The sequence below is a fragment of the Pteropus medius genome, unplaced genomic scaffold, assembly GCF_902729225.1.
Source record: "Pteropus medius unplaced genomic scaffold, Ma_sr-lr_union100, whole genome shotgun sequence".
In the NCBI taxonomy this organism is placed as follows: domain Eukaryota; kingdom Metazoa; phylum Chordata; class Mammalia; order Chiroptera; family Pteropodidae; genus Pteropus; species Pteropus medius.
In genome coordinates, this window is record NW_024344378.1 from 48,631,536 (window position 1) to 48,652,359 (window position 20,824).

General features: G+C 38.4%; 1 protein-coding gene and 1 pseudogene across 3 annotated transcripts in view; both read left to right on the forward strand.

Moving 5' to 3' along the window:
- The window catches only part of LRMDA (leucine rich melanocyte differentiation associated), a 993,794-nt gene that overhangs the window by 197,179 nt on the left and 775,791 nt on the right, over nt 1-20,824 (forward strand). The gene's annotated exons all lie outside the window — the stretch shown is intronic.
- Nucleotides 17,873-17,991, forward strand: LOC120610169 (uncharacterized; annotated as a pseudogene).

Below are 20,824 nucleotides of genomic sequence, written 5' to 3' on the forward strand. Positions count from 1 at the left end.
CCCCTTTTTACCTTCTTCATGAAAAATTGACCAAAATCCCAAAGTTCTGAAAACAAAGTTTTAAAAATAAATTTGTGAAGGACTAACTTAGAACAAAGTCTGACTTGAAGTGATGTGAAACAAATCTTTATTCATTGCGCTTAGTAAGGTCAGGGAAAATTGTGAAAGATTTCAAAATCAGCAACAAATATTTGTGGATGTTCTGTCTAGGCATCCTTCTGGGTTATCTATGCCTTTCATTACTGTCTTTGAGCTATTTTAAAAACTTGTAGATTGTAGGAAACTGATATTAATACAAATAAAATTATTTCCCTTAGAAATACAAATGAATTATGTCCTTCATTATGCAATTGTTTATCGCTCCATGGATACTAGTTTTGTATCTATTTGTAAATTCATTTTAGCATTCCTGATTGCCTTTTTATGTGTGGTACTTGAAATTCTTCTTTGAACTGGTACATCTTACTAGTTAATTAATGAATTCAGTTGAATATTTTACATGTGTTCATTTTATATTTATATGAGAGTTGTGATTTTACTTTTTAAAAATTTTATCCTTTTCTAGTATAAATATTCCTGTCTTTCACTGTAAAAATATGAACACTGGCTAGCACTGATAGCTTATATACATTATATAAACTGTAAGCCTTTCTAAAATCTGAAAAAAAAATCTGAATTTACATCTCTCTATACCTATCTAGATACGGACAAGAGATTTTGGACTTATGGTACCTTGGATTATTTTTTTGGTGTCAAGTCAGTTCATCACAATTTACTAAATAGTTTGAGAAAACAGAAGCCTAATTCAAATGAAAAAAATCTTCGAATTGTGAATTTTCAGGTGAGAGAAGTTGTAAGCATGTCTACTTGTTCATTTTTAAAGTATGATTTTTTTGGACTTTCTCCATTAATGCTAGACTGGGGCAGAATTGTTAAGAATAGGTAGTTCAGAAGAAAGCCCAACCTTAGTCCTTAAAAGTGATACCAATTACTAACAGTAATCACTGACACCACCACCCTTTTCTTTCATTCCTTTTGTTAATTCTCATAAGAATCAAACATATGAAATTTCTGGGACCTCTCACAGAGTCTTGGAAGCAACTAGTTAAAACGAAGCACCCAAAACTGAAATTTCAATATGATTTTGGCAAACCCACCCCTGCCAAAAATGCTTACGATCCGAACCATTCCTGTCTGAATCACTTCCTTTACACTTACCCTCAAAAATCCCTCTATCAGGAGTCACCATTTTTTGGTAAAAGGCTCTTCTCAAACAGACTGGAATCTTATTGCGGACGAGATTGTGTCTTAAACTTTTTGTACTGATACGATACCTTGGCAAACACATTCCATCTTGGTCATTCGCTGTGATCCAGTGGAAGTGACTACCAGGGATGTCATATTGAGGATTCCCAGCCCTGCCTCAGTGAAAGTGTGCCCTAATTGATTATCAGGATCTGCCATGAACACAGGCATGGGAAGTGGTGGATATGTACCCAGGTCTGCCAGTCCTGTGCTGGCAATCGGTAAACATTTATTGACTGGCTCAGTAATTTACATTGTCGTTCTCAGATTTGTTCCCAAATGCAAATACCATGAAAGCAGAGCTTTTTTGTCTGTCCCTCTCCCCACCCCATGGATATATGTGAAACTCCTGGAATGATGTCTCATGTAGAGTAGGTGCTCAATAATTTTTTTTTTCATGAATGAATTACTGAAAAGAATAGGAACCTTTGTGCTAAACTTCATTTAAAGTTAAATTTACTTTTAACCAGTGATCTAGCACTACACAGGTAGTAAAACAGATTACCTCAACTTTCTTAAAGTGTTATAGCATAAAGATTGTGATAATGAGGAATGTGAGAACTCCAGAGAAAGAACCAGTTGGAAATTACTGCTTTGCTAATTTATTCCACACATATTTACAATGCATCTGCTATATGCTGGACACTCTGCTCCCTGCCCTCATGCAGGTATAGGCTGCTAGATTCCTTCTTTCTTATCGTACGGTTAGAACTAAGTTGGGGGTCAATTGTGTAAATGTATCTTAAGGCACCTAAGCACTTAAGCAGTGTAATGACTTGTGAGGACTTCCATTTTGGTATAAGATACTGACAGGGAGCATGCTGTCAGCTATCAGTATTCTCCTCTTCACCCCATTTAGTCCCTTATGTAGCATTTGGGATCCCCACAAATATACCTTCTGCTTGCCTGGCCCTTGCATGTATGATCTGGTATCACCCCCGCTTTCCGAGGGTATGAATTTGCTTTTGCTATGGCATGCTGTTGATGTTAGAGTCTGTACTTGGAAATGATAAGGGATGGAGCAGTAGAGGATAGTTCCCCCCTACCCCATAAGTTTATTTTGGGGAGATGGGTGAGGGAATGGGATGGTGTAAGTACCCTTGATGAAGCCTGTCTTAATCTTTTACCCTGAGTCCCTGATAGGCTGAGGTTTTGGGGAGGTTGGAGAAACCACACGCAGCCTCCTCACGTTTGCATTTAGACACGAAGGGCTGCATTTCTAAGTCATGTAATATTGTGCCTATTATATAAAGCCAAATTATTTTGCGAGTTATCACAAACATTGATCTGCCCTTGACAGTACTTTAGAGTTTTGCAGTAAATCTTCCGGCCGATAATGTTAGCAGGATGTCAGTTTTTGTCACTTGTAAGCGTCCCTCAGTCAACTGCAGTTTGGAAGAAGTCCGGCATAACAAAAGCATTACTATGTCTTAAACTTGGCTTTAACCTTCAAAGACTAATAATTTATTATTCAGTGTTATGCCTCAGTACTTTTGGTGACAATATATCATTTTTAATGTTGGTAACTTGATTTTTGTAATATAAAGACATATAAATAGGAGAAAAAGAAAATGATAGCTAAGTACTTTTATGGGTAGCAATCTGAATAGTGTTCTTGATGCAATTCATCCAACATTTATCTGCATAAATTACGGTAGTTAAAGAAGAGGAGCAGATGAGAAGTACACTTAAGGCCATTTTTTATAGCAATATAAAATAGAGCAAAAATCACATTCATTACTTTTTAAAATATTGCAACTCTTTATTATAATTTTCAATAATTGAAAGCAAATGTCTTGTTAGCTAATGAAACATTGTTTGATGTTAAAGAGATTTCATGTAATAGTAGAAAGCAATATTTGCCTCTTTATAAAGCCTTGACAGTAATGTCCCCACTTTGTCACTGGCCACTTATTCTCAGAATATCAAGGGTATAAATGACCTTTAGGAAGGGAAGAGAAATCTCCTTTATTAGCAAAAATGCACAACTTGCAATGTATGTTTACTTTGTAAGCTCTAAAGTGACTTTGAAATGTGCAGGGTCTCTTTTTGTTGAAACCAGAGGGTCCAGACAGCACAAAGGGAGGAAAGCTGTAAGATCTTCTGTTGTCACCCTCCCTTCCCTTTGCATATCTTTCTTTTTTATACTCTAAATTTAAAAGTAAATAGAAAAACATTACTAGCCTTTTCTCTTTCATTTGCTGCATAAGTTTCCTTTTTAGGTTCTGCAAAGAAATTGTGAAGCATGAAAAAAGTCCTAAGGTCTGGCTATGTTAGTATGTTTCTGGAGAGGAGAATGAATATTGAGATCTGGTGCTCCCTCTTTCTCCATTCCACTTAAAAATTTTTTTTTAATTTTGGCTTTAAGGAGGCCTCTGAGGGAAAAAGGCCACTCTTAACTTTAGGTGCTGGTTTATCCAACTTGATATACTTGGGTCACTAGGTTAGTTCTCTCTCCTTCCCACTTGTCTTAGCTGAAGTTCGTTTTGTTTGTGAAGAGCTAAAATCAGGCTAAGCAAGAGAGGAGAGGGCTGAGAAGTGAATGAATAAAGAAGTACCTTATAGGCCCCAAGGGCAGGGGATCTGCTTGGGCCTCCTGACCAAAACAGGTTAGCAAGTCAGGATGGAGATCAGAAAATTTTTGCAGACTGACACATCTGCTTCTCTTTGCCCCTCTGCTTTTTCCTCTCCTCTCCATATTAGTGTGTTCCCATTCTGCCTTAACATGGCCATTCCTCTTTCTAAGAGACTACTTGGATTTGGAACTTTATTTGAAATACTCGGGGCGGGAGGGGGTGGGATAACCTCATTGGTCCTGCTCAGGCAAGTCGTCTAGCCCTGGTCCTGTCATTTTGGCAGTGACTGTGGCTGAGGAGGTTACGAGATTTATAAAGTTTCTGGAGCAGAGGCTGCCAGGAATATACTCAGTGAAGAAGGAAGTGAGGAAATTATTGGCCCTTCAACATTTAAAAAAAGTTTTAAGTTTAAATTTATTATGAGAATCTTCAAACGTATAGCAAAGTAGAGACTTGTGTAATGAAACCCTGCATTCCCATCACTTAAATACTTGCGGAGATTTTGACTTTTAATACTTCCGCCTGACGTATGGAAGGGTAGTGTTCAGGTATGCTAGTGTGCTTAGTTATAACTTCAGATGTTGTCTCCAAGGATTCTATCACAGGTTCTCTTACCAAATTTTCTTTGAAATTGTAGATATCTTTGAGCTTTCCTTTAAAACACACACTCATAATAAAACCCAGTCTCCTATGCATCTTGTCTTGAATATTCCTATATCACTCTTTTGAGAGGCACAGTGTTACTGTATGTATTGCTTGTGCAGTAAAGAGATGATAAAGGTTTAAGAGGTAAATTATTTTTTTAAAAGGACTTTCTATAGCTGCCCTTTGTTTCCTTATCTAGGTATTTTTTTTGTTTGTTTTTGTTTTTTTGTTTTTGTTTACAACAAAGAACTTTCTAATCTGCCCTTTTCCTTTACGGTCATGGTAGACCCCTTAATTTATTTGTGTCAGTTCCATTTCCACTAGGCTACTCTGGGACAAAAACCCGGAAGAAACTTGAAAGTCTCACGTGTTTAAGAAACAGATTTCAGATTAATGGGTTCTGACTTTATTAACATAATCTTAAAATAGGTTATTTTCTTGTATGGTCATCAGAGAAGAATGTTTTTATACTGATATAAGTGGCCTTTTGAGATCTTCATGGTTTACCTAGACAAGCCTAGAAGGAGAATAATCTTGGCAAACAGAGAATGGCCCCTTTAAGATTTTGTAGGTAAGTGACAGTGATTCAAAGATTCTTTCTCTCTGCACTTGTCTGAAAGGCTTCTTTGAAGGTACTGGTTTTTCTCCTTTAGGATACAACTTCTTTCTATAAAAAACATTAGCTCCAACCATTGGGGCCTTCTTGTCCCTTCTTTGCTATGAAGCTTACTCATATTTTTTCTTTTTCACCATTACCTTCTGATGGTTCTCAGTTCCACTCAGGGGCTGCCTGATAATCCATACTGTTTGCCATTTTTTTTTTGCCAGTAAATACTGTAATTGCCTTTAAGAGATTAAATGATGTCATCAAATGAATGATGTAGAAAGTAGGTATAGTCCATTTCATTCTCCGCTTCCTTGGCACTGCTATATGACGTGGGACTTGACAGAAGCCACATGCTTCTTTGGTGTATTCTTGTAATAAAACAGTGTGTGTTTGCTGGATTACAATTTCATTTAAGGGTGTGTATTATGGAACATTTTGAGTTGGTCATAGGGTTGAAGGTAAAGTCATTTGGAAGTGTGAGTCGTCACTTAAGCCTCCTTATCCACCCAAAATATAGATGAAGGGAAATCTGATAACTTCTTAAGCCTGGCTAGGTGGTAGCTCGCAGACTGTTGGAGGCAGAAAAGCCTTTGCTGGTCACCTGGTTTAATACCTTCACTTTTTTTTGGCTAAGAAAGCAGATAGGTAATATTTGGCATTGTAAGTCTTGACTGTATTATTCAAGAAATATAAATTGTTGAATGATTAGAGCCTTTGCTTGGTGCCTACACAGGTCTGGGTCTGTTCTGAGACTTATGTTAGACCTGGGCCCTGCCCTCTGGTGGCCCCTAGTCTTAGGGCAAAACATGGATATAAACCCATGTATTCTCTAAGGACCCTTTGACCCTCAATTCTGTGCTCAAGACTGATAAATTGCTGGGCTGAAATGTGAAGCTGGCTCACAAAAGAGTAACAAATTTGGTGTAGAATATATATATTTTTCTGTACTCTGCCCTTTTGTGTCTGGGGCTGGGACCTCAATTATACAGATAGTCAATATTCTTTATTTTCTTTCCTCACCTGTTATACAACCCTTCTTTACAACTTCCCATCTTTTATCTTTCAAACCATTCTCTGACTTCCTATTTGTATCATTTTTCCATCTATCTTCTCTTCTTTCTCAGTATGTTGCTAGACACATAGTAGGAATGTAATAAATGTTCAAAGTAATGAATGTAAAGAACTGTTACCTTCTATGAAGACGATCAAGAAAACAAAAAGAAACACTATTTTAAAAACTTAACTGACTCGTTTTCCAGCTTGTCTTTGAGAAAATATATTATGTGAAGACTATTGTAATGCTGAGACTATTTTTCCCTTGGATAAGTATTTAAAAATATCCCTGCTTGTGTGTGTGTGTGTGTGTGTGTGTGTGCGCGCGCGCGTGCGTGCGCGTGCTTGTGTGCATGTGCACATGCATGCACATGATTAGTGGTGTAAGTTTTAAAGAAGATATTATGTCAAGTCATTTATTTCATTTGATTAAGCCATTAGAAAAGATTAGAGATGTCTTTAGTTTTGGGAAGATAAGTTTAACAGAGAACGGATTTCAGAAACATCTGGGCAACATACACAACACCTTTCTGTTCCCTTATCTTTAAATGCAGCTGTTTGTATATTTTTTTTATAACAGATAAGAATGATAAGGTGGAAATAGCGTGTTTGAAAGCTCCAATTTATGTCTCATTCAGGTTTCTTCTCATGGCTTCCTTCAGATATATAAATATATGGAGAACCTAGAGTTCCATTTTTCTTTTTTTTCTTAGAGCATATTATCTTTATCTAAATAAGTGTCATCACCCAGTGATTGAATGTTTCTATTTGAACCTTCTGTCTTGAATAAAGTTATCCTTAAAGAGGCCCCTCTTCCTGAGATAATTGTCCCTTCCTGTTCGCTCAGAAGCACATGCAGTGCTAAGGAAACTGACCAGATGGGGGCACTTTTCTGATAAGTGAGGAGGGAGTCTTGTGGGTCAGGATTTCCTTGACTTCCTGCCTTTGCTTTTATTAACTCTGTGAAGTAGAACTTCTGGGTGTTAGGGCTCTGTGGTCAGAAATCTGTGAGCTAAGGCACCAAGTTTCTGTATGGGATAAGTTGGGTGGGCAAAAGGAGGAATATGACAGCTGAGGGTTATGTTTGGCATATGTAAGTTTCATCGTGGTTTCTATCACATGACTACGATGATGATGAGGACGGTGATGGTGACATTCTTTTTCTAAGGGAAGGGCTGGGAAGTCAGTACAGCAGCCTTTTCCTTTCCATATAATTGTGAAGAATAAATCAATGTTGGTTTGGTTGCAAGGCTGTATATTGATCACAGTTTTTAGTCCTTGAAATGCTGATGGAATGTTATGTTCTTTCTGTTAAATTCAGTAGAGTAGAATTCAGAAGGAGCTGTGGAATTCAAATAAAGACTATTATTTATAGGCACGACTGACAAATGAAAGCAAAGCATTTTACTTAGAGAAAATACATACTCCACACTGGAAGTGGCAGTGTGTGAGCAGGATCTCAATTTATACATTTACTAATTGCTCTTCTCTGTTGTGAAACATTGCCAGCGGATCCAAAAGAATTTGTTTTTTCAAAGTTGAGACCTTGGTCAGCTATAACCTATGCTAATGGGAATTCCTGTGGGTAGGATAGTCAATGCACTTGACCCAAGTATGCCTCTGGAAGAAAGTTTTAAACTATGAGAAGAGGTTCTTTGGACTAGGATGTGTATGCAAACTTAACGGGTTAGAAGATTTTTGCAGAGTTAATTTTACAGAGGCAGTTTGGGGTGGTTGTAAGAGACTGGATCTTTCTTTTCTGGATTTAGCTCAGTGTTTCTTCTGCTCCCTCTAGTTTAGAACCTCAGTTCCCAAAGTATGGCTCACGGGCCACAGTGGCCCATCAGGGTATCCCTGCTGAATCGGAGATGGATGGAAGAAAGCGAGTCGTTTAGATTTCTGGACATTTTTCTTAATGTGTGGCCAGAACTAATCTGTGTCTAAACAGAAGGCTTTGGATGAAAGTGACCTCCAACATTTCTTCCAATTCTAGCATTTTTTTTTTTTTTGGTCATTTTTATTATCTCTAGTTCTCATCTGAAAATAGCCCTTGGAGGGGGAAGACTTCCTTTTTACTCTGAACTGTTTCTTTCTGTTTGCACCTGGGCATATCCCATCAGCTTTCTATAATAAGCAGACACAAACTCACTGTTACCTTTCACTTCAAAGGTGACATTTGGAGCTGCCCGTAGAATTCTCATTTCCTCCTAAGGGGTATCTTTTGTCCTTGGCTCATGATGGCATTTGGCTGTGAATGGTCACATCTCTTTTTTGCTCTGGTTACCCACTCTCTTTTTCACCCTCTTTTTCAGTTTTTAAAAACAATTCCTCTCTTAAGTAATCCCTCTAAGTAATTCCCATCATCACAGTTTTATAATGAAAGAATGGCTTCAAAACCAGGCACCTGATTAACCTATCTGCTACCTTAGGCCCCACATTGCTTCTGCACTGGCATCTATTATTCCATAAAGCCTGGGCTATGAGAGCCTTAAGATTTTTTTTTTTTTTTTTGGTGGTACCACAATCTCTGTATTTACTGATATTTGAGTATTTATTGCTTTGGAGCCAGTGATAAAAATATCATGGTATATTAACTTTTAATTTTCTCAGATTTATTAGGAACACCAAAAAGAATATGCTCTCTCTGGAATGTGTTGGAGAAAAGAAGTTGGTTTGTCACAAAATTATTCATTTCCATGGGAATAGCGCCAGTGCCTGTTCTGCAACTTGATTTGTTGCAGAACATTTCATTCTTCCCAAACTGTGTATATTTGTTAATAACTTAATTTATAGACCAAGAAAAGGCTTGGATATTTTTGGTATGGAGATGATATTCTAAAAGAGTGACATTGGCTGGCTGTCAGAATTCCTATCTGATTTAATTTCCTGAATCTGGAAAAGGGATGGAGGAGAATTTTCATGAATGTTTTAAAAAATGTAGCTTGCAGATGTCTCAGGTCAAAAGTCATGTATAGAGATGAATTAAAGTTTAAAAAATAAGGCCTATTCATTTTTGATTGTTGGACTTTTCTCAGTTATTTCATTAAAAAAAGTCACTGTTGAATGAATCCACAATATATATTCTTTGTACAGAGTAGATACCTAAAAAATGCATGTGGAAAAATGTCTATATATTACCTGAGGACAGCGTTAGACTCTTTATGCAAAAAGTGATCGCTCAGGCCACTGAGGAAACCCCCAAAAGAGTATGTAGTCCTTTCATGCTAATTGTTCTTTCTTGTTTTCCATTTTGTCCTTCTGATGTTGGAGAAGCAGCAAATACCACTTAATGATTAATAGTGTGGATTTGGGCTTGAAGTCTTATATTGAGGCCAACCACCCACTGAGTTAAAACCTCTTCCTAACTAAAAATTGAACCACCCATCCCTGTTCCCAGAGAGGTCTTTTTTTTTTTTTTGATAGCATTCAGTTTATATGTGATTAACGTAGTCAAATAAAAATGTAAACGAAACATAGGTTATTTTTGCCTCCCATATTTACTTTGGTTTAGTTGGATAGCAAAAATTCAACATATAACTATGGAAATCCTTTTGGTAGAATGTGCTTTTTTTCCGAAAGCTGAACATCGTTATAGATGAGATTCACTTAGAAATGGAAGAAAAAGAGTTACACACACACGCACAAATATATACCTACATACATATGTATACACATCTACGCAGACTCATAGATATATACAGAACCACACATTCATGCATATGTATACATACACACATAAACATACATATATACATGCCATAATTATTATTCAAGCTAGCATACTTTATTAATAATTTTTCTGAAATAATATAGACTAGGAGTTTTCTAGTAGACCTGGGATGCATAGTGACCTACTTATGTAGTACATTGCCTTTTAAGATGACAAGAAGCTCTTATAAAGATTGGTTACTCTGTGCTAGGGACTTCACCCACTTATTCCTATGCCATCATGGTAGGGAAAAGTTTAGAAAGACTTCACATTCCTTAATAGAGTTAGTCACTTTCTACTGTACTGTTGAAGCTAATTCTAATGGTCTCATCTATAGAACTGGCAGCATTATTAACAGATTTGCCTCTGTCGATTTTCTCCAGAAGTCTTCATTGTTTGCATTTTTATGGAGGTAATTTGATTTTTATTAATATAAGTAATAGAGAAGTTTGGCAATTGGGTACTACACAGACATGCCGTTTCCTCTTTTTCGTTTACTTTACTCTTGTTAATGTCATCAAAATGTTGACAGCTGCATAACTCTTTTTAAAGCATTCATAACCTGACAGATATTACAGATATTTGTCATTTTACTTCCAGTAAGTGACAACTAGAATTAGCTTTTCACGGTGTTGGAGGATAGCACGGGTGTAGTGAGTCCAGTCAAATTTGTTTCGCATTTCTTTAATGTGTAAGTGATTTTGAGTCTTGTTAAGGACTGAGGACTGGAAAGATGTGGGGGCAGGGATCTGGTAATTTTTAGTTTTGGGGTACACTGGCAATTAAACTGGCAGAATAGTGGTATCTCATATGGTTCGTAAGTCTCAGTGATGAAAGAGTCCTTGGGTCCACATCCTTAAATCATGCTTTTGATGCTCAAATCCTTGCTGCCCTTAAACAGAGAGTTTTTCTCTTCTGAGTACAAACCTCCAGAAATGGAAGGATAGTCCTTTCGAAGAAACTCATTATGTCTCTAGAAAGCACTAAAAGTTTGAAACCTATTTCTTACATTAAGCCTAAAGCTTCCACTTTGTCATTTCTACCCACTGGTCCTGATTCTCTTTATTGTGGCTGTAGGTTCGAAACTTAGTTTCTTTTTTTTAAAAAAAAAAATAACAGTAACAAAAATAATGACTAATATTTATGGATTATATGCATTGTGATAGACATTGTGGTAAGCACTTTATGCATTATTTTATTTCATTCGCATAATCTTAGAGGTAGGCGTTATTATTATACTTAATTTGAAGAAAGTGAGGCTCAGAGAGGTTGAAGTCATTTGCCAGGGATTCACATGGTTAGTAAGTGCAGGTCCAGAATTCTTGTCCAGTTTCGTGGGAAGCTAAACTGATCCTTGGTGACACTGCATGGGCATGAAATTTCTCTAGACCCTCTTTTCCCAACTGTATTCTGGAAGGTCTTGCATCTCTCATAGGGTATTTGTGAGGATAAAATAAGACAGACACATGTTTTCTGGGAAGTGATGTACATGTGTGACATTACATTATTAACATCATCAAAGTCAGTGATACCATTCTGATGGCATCATCTAGGTCAGTAGGTTTGCTGCTGCTGCTTTTTTTTCATTGTATTCTGTCACCCCAGTAATTTAAAGTTTATCTATTTTTCCAGGTTCAGGACAAATCATACTACTTCTTTGGATTCTATTTAGATTTTCCTGGTCCACAATAATTTCTTTCATTGGAAATCTGTTGCACATTCTATTTGGTGTTTTTAGTTGTAAATCACAGGGAAAAAACCCCACCTCAAACTGTCTTAAAGACAAAAAGGATCAGTGTTGGCTTTCACGGTAGCAGTGGTTTCAGGTAAGGCATGAGCCAGAAGCTCAGTCTAACTAGATTTAGTTTGTTCTCTCTATTTCTCAGTGAAGGATCTCTTATTGGGAGTGGGTTGGAGTTTTGCCCCATTGCAAGGTAACTACGCATAGTCCAGCAGGAGAGAGTTCAATTCCTTTAGGGCTTGAACAAAATTCCCCAAATCGAGTGTCATAGGCCAAATATCCCTAAATGGGGTCTGCAATAGACTAAATATTTGTGTCCTTCCAAAATTCATATGTTGAAATCTTAACACTTAATGTGATGGTATTAAGAGATGGGGCCTTGGGAGGTAATTAGGTCATTAGGGTGGAAAGCTCATGAGTGGGAAAAGTGTGCTTATAAAAGAGACCCCAGATTGTTCTCACACCCTCTCTCTGCCCTGTGAGGATAAGAAATCAGTAGTGTGCAACCTGGAAGAGGATCCTCACCAGAATCCGACTATGCTTGGCACCCTGATCTCAGACTTCTAGCCTCCAGAACTGTGAGAAATGATTGTTGTGTAAACCACCTAGTTTGTGGTGGTTTGTTGCAGCAGACTGAATGGACTGAGAGAGTATCATATCCTATCACCTAAGGGAGTACTGTGGCCAGGGGGAGTAAACTCTGCTAATAGGATTAAGCCAGTTGAACCCTGTTCTGGGGTAGGAGAATGGAATTATTTGCATACAGACCAAATTTGGAGAAACCTAGGAAAATGTTAGGAAGAGGGTAGGCGGGATGGGTAAAGGGAGGTAGCCAACAATCTTCCAGGTAAAATGACTTGTTTACTCGGCTTATTTAATATGTATATTATTGGCTATGTAGCCATTTATAAGTCATAACAGACTGAAAATTCCTTGAGGACAGGGATCTTGCAATGCTGTTTTTTTTTTTTGTTTGTTTTTTTTTTTATCTCTCTTCCCACCTACTTGAGCTTGTCTCACATCTCCTTTCAACCGTATGTGGTCAATAAGAATGTTGAATGATTTTTTTTCTTTGCTAGCTATAATGTCACAGAGAATGAAATAGCCTATAAAAGAAAATATCCAGTTATTCCATAAACTACCATGGGGAAGGGGAAGTAGGTAGGACAAGAAGATAATAAAATTAAAGTTTAAAATAAGTTATCATTGTTGAGTACATCCCTCCCCACCCTGTTCAGATATAACTTAATTACACAATTGGATATGCTTTACAATCTTCAGTTAACCTGCTGGTGGGCACTGAGAGAACATTTTGTAAGGGGAACATTCCCGTCTTTTTAGCATGTTAAATGCACTGTTAATGAAATGGGAAATTTCAGACCACTATAGATTTATCATAGGTGGTGCATGAAGAGAAAACTATATTAACCTTTTGTTGATTTGAAGTCATTTTATCTTATGCTCAGGAGCCCAATTAACATTATTGATTTAAATCATACTCATCAAGATCAACTTATTTTGGGTTAATTTCCTTCAACACGGAGAGAGCTGAAACCAAGCATAGAGGAGTTGAGACAGAATGATTGATTCACCATGAAAAGAATGTTTTGTACCGTAATCTCATTTTAATGCTCCGGTAGTTAAGTTTTGCCAAATTGCTTTAGATGAGGCAATCGTTTTCTGGTTGGGATTCTGCTTCGACCTTATATTGGTCAGCTATTTCCATAATAATGCTGCATAAGAAATCACCCCATTTATTTTCTTGCTCATGTTCTGCAGGTTGACTGTAGTTTGGCTGATCTAGGCTGGGTTGCTGTGCTCCAGCCAGTAGGGCTCCAGGTGGCAGGGCAGGTGGCCTTGACAGCAGGCTGTATATTGTCTTCAGGTCTGTTCCATGCATGTTCTGGGGCTCAGACTGACAGAGTAGAGGGTGCCTGCAGCCTCTCATGGTAGATCATGGAATGCAAGAGCCAAGCCAAATTGTGATGTGATGTGAGCACACTTACAGCCTCTGCTTTCATCACGCTGCTAACTTTCATTGGCCTGAGTAAGTCTCATGGCCAAGACCAATATCAGCAGGGCAGAGAAGTGAACTCTGCCCATAGTGGGATGGGATGGGAATGACTATTTGCTGGACAGTAATCAAAGTTATCATGGGCTTCTGGTCTTAGAACTCTTAAGTCGGAGTGCTCAGGCCAATTATTTGTCCCATCATCATCATGTTGTCAAACTGATTTCTCAACCTAAGCTGGAGTATAAGTCTTATGAATTTCACCTACGATTCACCTTATAGACAGAACCACTACTCTAAATTGCAAACTCTTAGAGGGCAAAGATAGCATCCTAGTTTCTGTTGGACCTTAAAGGACTTGGCACATAATAAACCCTCAGTATGTAGAGTATGAATGAACAAATGAATGAATGAATGACAATTTTGTTTCTTTTGCAGAGCAGTTAAATAAAACCAGGAATGCATGACAGAGGTTAAATAGGAGGAAAAGCTGTGAAGAGTTAAAGCAACAGCCTGAAGAGAGTGTATGTGTGATATATACAAATATACATGTACGTACATATACATATGTATGTATGCACATATATATACATGTACTATTTTGTTTATCTGATTACCATGTGAACAAGGAAATTAATGATCAGAGAAGCTGGGTCTTCCCAAGGCAAAACACCTAGAAAGAGTTGGAAGTAGGATTCGAACCTCAGTTGTCTAACTCCAAACCAAATGTTCCACATTGGGGCTGCTTCTTGGAAGCGGGTGGTGAATTTTTATTGTCTTCCTTACAAGGACTTTCCTTTTACCTTGAGCCCAACTGTTTGACTCAGCGAAGCATCAATTCCCATGAGAATGGTCTGTTATAAGTGGACACATGGAACTTAAGAAAAAAAGGAGCAAATGGCTAGAGATACAGGGCTGCTTTCCCTTTCCATTTGAAATTAATGTTCACTGTATAAAAAACATAAAGCATATCCATCCCCAGGGACCTGCCTGACATTTTAAAACTTTCATCTGCTTTAATTCATGATGTTCGAGGAAGGGATTTACACATAGCTGAGCTCCAGTGGCTCGTCGTCTGCCGTGTGCATTTCTTCTCTTATCTTTGCCAGGGTGAGCTTTCTATTGGCCCAAGGAAATTATATAGCTTCTTCTTTTTAGCTCCCTCTAAAAACAATAATGGGCCTATTCAGATTTTATCTGTAATTTTACCTTGTTGTTGAGCAGTATTAATAATGCTGTTGTAAACCAGGCCAGGGCAGCACTCACGGAATCTTCTAGGCTTTGGTGATAGGATAAATAGCTGCTCACAGAGCACAAAGGGAAACATGCAGATGGTCTCAGCATAGGTTGGACATGCTCGCCTGCATGGGAGCTGTGTTAATATCACATCTTGCAGATTTGGCAAGAGTTTTAAGAGTCCTGTATTTCAGGCTAGTTTTTATAGAAACTTGCTGCAGAACTGGGCAGTATTAATCATGGCTGAGATATATCACACTTAGTACAGTATTAAATTCTAGCAATGGAATGATGCAAAACCAGTTCATAACTTTATAAGAACATTGCATGCTACAGTAATCATAGAGAAATAGTGTATATCCAAATTAATGGAGAATAAAATGTCCTGCACTCTGTTTTTGGTGTCAGGCAAGGTTCCTGGATGGTGTTTGTTTTTTTTTTCTTTACCTTACATGAAAGCTGGCTGAGGCAGGCCTTGTGTCTTTTTGGAGTTTATTACCATGGTAGACTCGTGTGTGTGGAAGGGGTCTGCTCTAGGCATCTGTGGCTTGGCAAAGACACCTAAGATGATCTTCCTTCATTCTCGAAAGGTTGATTACACACACCTTTTATATGGTACACACAATGCTGAGCATGGTGATTACAAAGTATCTGTGACTCAGTCCCTCCCCTCATGCAGCTACCTCTTACTGGTCCATGGCATGTAAAGAGTTCATCGCAATTCTGGAATGCCCATGCCCACTCTACCCCACCTTCATTTTATAGATTTTTATGGATCTGATTCTTACCTGGGGTAGACATGCATATAATTTTAAGGGTACCCTTGAAAGATCTTTGGAGATTGGTCTGTTATTGCCTGTGTCCCAGAAATAAGTTTTGCCATTCCAGTTTGGCTGAAATATTTTGTTAGGTAATGATATATTAAAATGTAAATTAGACAGCATTATGAGGGATTACTAATATCTTCTCATTTCCCCCCAAAATTATCAGCCATTGAGAGAAATGCTGAAATAGCATATAAAAAACAATAATACATAGCAATAGTCATAATAACAAAACAACAATAATAGAAGTTAACATTTATTGGCTGCTTACTATGTGGCAGGTATAGTTCTTAGTGCTTTAAATATATTATCTTATTTAATCCTTATACAAAACATGGAGTAGGGCCCATTATCAACTCTGTTTTACAGATGAGGACTTCGGGGCACAGAAAGATGAAGAAATTTGTTCAAGGTCACATAGCTATGAAGTGGTAGAGCTGGAATTTGAATCTGAGGAAGCTGGAAAGCTGGAATGCTGCAAACAACAAATAAAAACATCCTTAGCTGAAGGAACAGTGGGACAGAGATGTCTGAAAGGGCCTGGATTTGGAGGACAGAAGGCTAGTGGGGATCGAAGAGAGGTAGCCTGATGACACCACTAGGTATATGAGAGAGTTTAAAGATTTACTGATGGAGATGTGAGCGGGAAGGCAGAGGAGAGCTGTGATGGTAAAGGCTGTGGCAGGAAGCCTGATGACTGGAGTGTGCTTGAAGTCCTCTTGTACTCTTTGCCTTTGGTCTCAACCCCCAACTAAAAGCTCCTTAATTATTTTTACTTCATGGTGCTGGCTATTTATAAAACTTATTTAAAGCTCTCTTCCAAACCAGACTGTATGCTACTGAGAGAAGAGACTATATCTAATAGCTAGTGCCTGGCACACAGTAGGCATTCAATAACTATTTTGTTGGCTGGCTAGCTGGATAGTTCCTAGACCCTTTATTTATTTTCCTTATAAATGACTCTTTTGCTGTTTATTTTCATAGTAGCATATCCTCCACATCTTCTATAAACTAAGTTCCATAACCCATATGCCATCTTCGTACAGATGGCATTCAAATCATAGAAAATATTATAGCCGAAGGAGTATTTTTCCTCTGGAAGCTTAGACTCAACATGTTTGTAATATGAACACTTCTTATTTGTAGGTTTTCCTCCAACCAGCACATCAGATCATAACTCATTACAAGGCACAGTAAAAATTATTGTTGAGCAGTAGACTCAGTATAACTGGAGAAGCAAAGGATTTGGGGAATTACTCGTTAGGTCCTACTTCATCATATGTGGATTCTTGAGAGGTGGCCAGCAGGTTCTTTCAGGCTGACATAATTTTTTCTAGGTCATCTTTTCTCAGGTGTTTTATAAAGAACAAATCCATGCTATTGCATCTGTATGCCTGTGAATCAAAGAAATATACGAAATATTTGTCCCACGATTAATGAGGGAGCCAGCCTTTGCTTTCAGCAGATGCAAGTTGTTTCCTTTGGGCAGGAGTTCTGTGCATTGTGTTCAGGTTCTGTGTGGGGAGTTTGTGTGTGGCAGACCTGTGACCTCTAATCCTGGATTATTATGCAACCAACACCAACTGGGATGGGCGACCTTGCTGGGGTCTGAAATGAGTCACTTCACTGTCTTCACATAGACAGGTGTCTTTCCTGACATGGGGGGTTTCCTAGTCTCATTTTCATCAGAAATGACTGATGAGCTTCTGTTGGGATAGAAGCTTCTGTAGTGGTCATTTCAAAGCCTTAGCTCACCAGTTCTCTAGCCCTTGCAGCTAGTTCTGTATGTAAACAGGTGATGATATTGCCATAAAATCTTTGCATTCGGTCTTTGGGTTGCATTGGATTGGTGGCTTTCAATTTTTAAATTTTTTTTTTTTGTCTGTGACTGACATTAAAGAATATATTTCCTATCACACACACGCACACATATCTATCTATACATACATATATACATACATACATATATATAAAAAAATATATACACACACACACACACACACACACACACACATATATTTATTTAAGTAACTGAATCAGAAGTGTCAAAAACAATACCCTTACTACATATAGTGTACTCTTATGTGTTATATTCTGTTAGAAAATGCTGGGAGCACCCTTGAATTTGATCCCACATGCAGCTGCATTTTGAAAAACAGTGGCTAGTCTACGGCCATGCAACCCTGAACAAGCCTGATCTTGTCGGATCCTGGAAGCTAAGCGGGGTTGGGCCTGGTTAGTACTTGGATGAGAGACCACCTAGGAAGACTAGGTGCTGTAGGCATAAAAAATAAAATAAGGATTGTAAGCTGACAAGGTCCTTGCAATCTGTGAGGTCAATCAAAGGATGCCTCGCCTAAAAAAAAACCCCAAAACAACAAACAAACAAAAAACAAACAGTGGCTAGATCTGCCAGCCTTCATTAGATCTAATTCTGAGAGAGAATCTGATATCTTGCTTTTATGGATGAGGAACAAATCTTTAGGTGTGATCCTAGCAGCATATAGCTAGTTAGTCGCAAAATTGGGGCTATAACCCAAGTGTTCTGACTTCGATTTAGCATTTTTACATAACTATCTCTGACTCAGAATATATCTTTTTTTGTCTTCTCGATGTATGTATGTTTCCTTTTTGTTTCTGATTAGGTATCGAGTGGCAAACTAATAGTGTGTAGGAATTGATACCTCTACCTTCCTGCCTGGACTGAACTCACACCCTCTCTCCCTTTGCAGAACCCTGTTACCTCTTGGCCAGGTGACTCAGCCAGTTCTCAGGTTTGTATATGTTGTACACCCAAGGCACCGTGCCGTGTTCCCACTGCCCTGAGCCCATAGCACAAAATGCACGTGGTTCTTGTCCTCGAATAGCTTACTGTGTGAGGTGACATGGCTGAGCTTCATTCTTTCAGTAGAAGCACATATGGATAAACAGGATTATTAGAAATGTGCTTTGGAAAAGATCTACCCCCAGATTTTTCTCCCTGGTGAAAAGAAATAAGCTTCTGTAGCAAGAAAGCTTGAAGCAATGATCACAAGAGGAGAGCGAGGTGCTGAAGATACCCAACTTTAGTTTGGGTTGGGGAGGTACATCATCCTGGTATTGCTGCCTTGCCCCTCTCTCTTCTCCATGGGCTTTGGGCTCCATTGCTGCTTCTCCCTTGCACCTGGGCTCCATTGTTTCTTCTGGAACTGAAATCTATCCCCTTTCTGTAGGAGGTGGTGCCTGCCAAGTAAGGATAACAACTGTATTTTGCAAGCCGATATTTAAAATATCCAGTCTGAAAATATGGATACAATGGGACAAGGTATTTAATATCTGTCTTCTTCCACCAAATCTGAAAAATAGGCTTTCTGTTCCTCACCCCCTCCTCACCTGAGTTTTTGAGCTTTGGCTGTCTGAGGCTGTCATGAGTATTGTCAGCGTACCTGAGTCCCTGGCCGAGGCATGACGGAGGCATGCTGGAGAGGGGAGAGAGGCAGAGGAGTGTCACTAGATTGCCACTGTGCTTGCGCAGTCATCACAATTCCACCTGCATCAGGGTGAGTGTGGCAGTTGAGGAATTCTCCTACAACACATTATTTTATGGCTTGGGATCATCTGCTTTGATTCTGGCACTTGGGCTGTGGTTGCCTGTATATTTGAATTCATGAGAGTGGGTGCCCTGCCTCGTATGTATTCGTCCTGCCCTATTCAGGAGTATTGAGCTACTTTCTCCTTTGAAATGCAATAGGCAGTTCCGTTTTTGCCCATCACTCCTACTGTTGGCTGAGTGGCGCGGAGGGACCCCTTTCTGTAATATAGTGCTGTAGCTGGTGTAATTCTGATTTAGAAAAACAGCTTCACTTCGAGAGAAACATTAATTAGATGCAAAGAGGGAGTTATTTCATCCTTCGGGTGGGGGAGAGTGGGGAGTGAGAGAGAGAAAAAAGTACCACAAATAAATTATCTCCTATTTGTGCAATGTTTTATGCTTGTCAGCTGTCTGTTGCCAGAGAACCACAATGTAGCTAAATACTTGTGACACCTTGCCCAATCAAGGTATAGCAAAAGGATGTTATGGGAGCCTCTTTGTGACAACCTGTGCTAGTTTACATTAGCTTAACCAATCGCTTTTTCCTCTGTGCTTGGAGAAATTTGTTAAATTAATTCAGTTGCAATTAGCAGATTTATGGGAAAGTACCCTGTTATCCTTTAATTGGAGAGCATAAAACTACAAACTGAATCCGCTAGTTCTATTTGTGTAATAGGCAATCTATCTACGACAAGATTTGATCGATGGAGTCGTATGATGCCCTTGCCTTGTTTTATATTGGCTGTCAGCGCTTAACTGGGACTGAAGTATCTGGGTAACAAAAATTGATATAATGACTTAATGCGCCTTATTCTCTTTGAGCTACATCAGTTTAGAGCACTTCTGAGAGAAAAATGTCTGGAAAATATCAGGGAGTCATTTATCAACCTGTTTTCATTAGCATACTGCCTAGCTCTGGCAAGGATTTGAATAAAAAAAAAAAGCAGGATGGTACAATTTATTTCAGGCCCCATATTTCTTGGATGAAAGGAGACTTCTAATAAAAGCAAAATACAGAAAGATGCTTTTTCTAGCTGGTTTTTCCCTAACTAAAAATCCTACCTCTAAAGCTTTTCTGTTTGTTTGGATTTTTGCTGTTAATATTCTGGAGAACGTATCCCCATGAAGGTAATTAGAAATGTAATGCAAAATGCATGGAGGTTATGACATATAGAGAAAAAAAATGGTTAACAACAAGAAAAAATTAACCAAAAATATTCAGGTGTGTCGTGGGTATGTGTCCGTCTGTCTCTGTTTACCTCCGTTGTATATTTTTGCGTGGTTATAATACACAGTTAAACAGTGAACACGGAGAGAAGTTCTCTGCGTAAGTGGGTGTTTAGTAGCATTAAAGGATTTCAGAAAGTTAAGATAACAGCGTTTTTAGCTTTCTTGAGTTGGAGCTGAGGGGAAATAGAAACAGATCAAAATGTTTCTATAGTGGATAAAATGCATTTGGTATATGGAGTCATTTGTCCTACCCACTGTAGGATGTGAACCACAAGAGGTAATAATAACTGAAAGGCAGTTGTACGAGAGTGAGTCC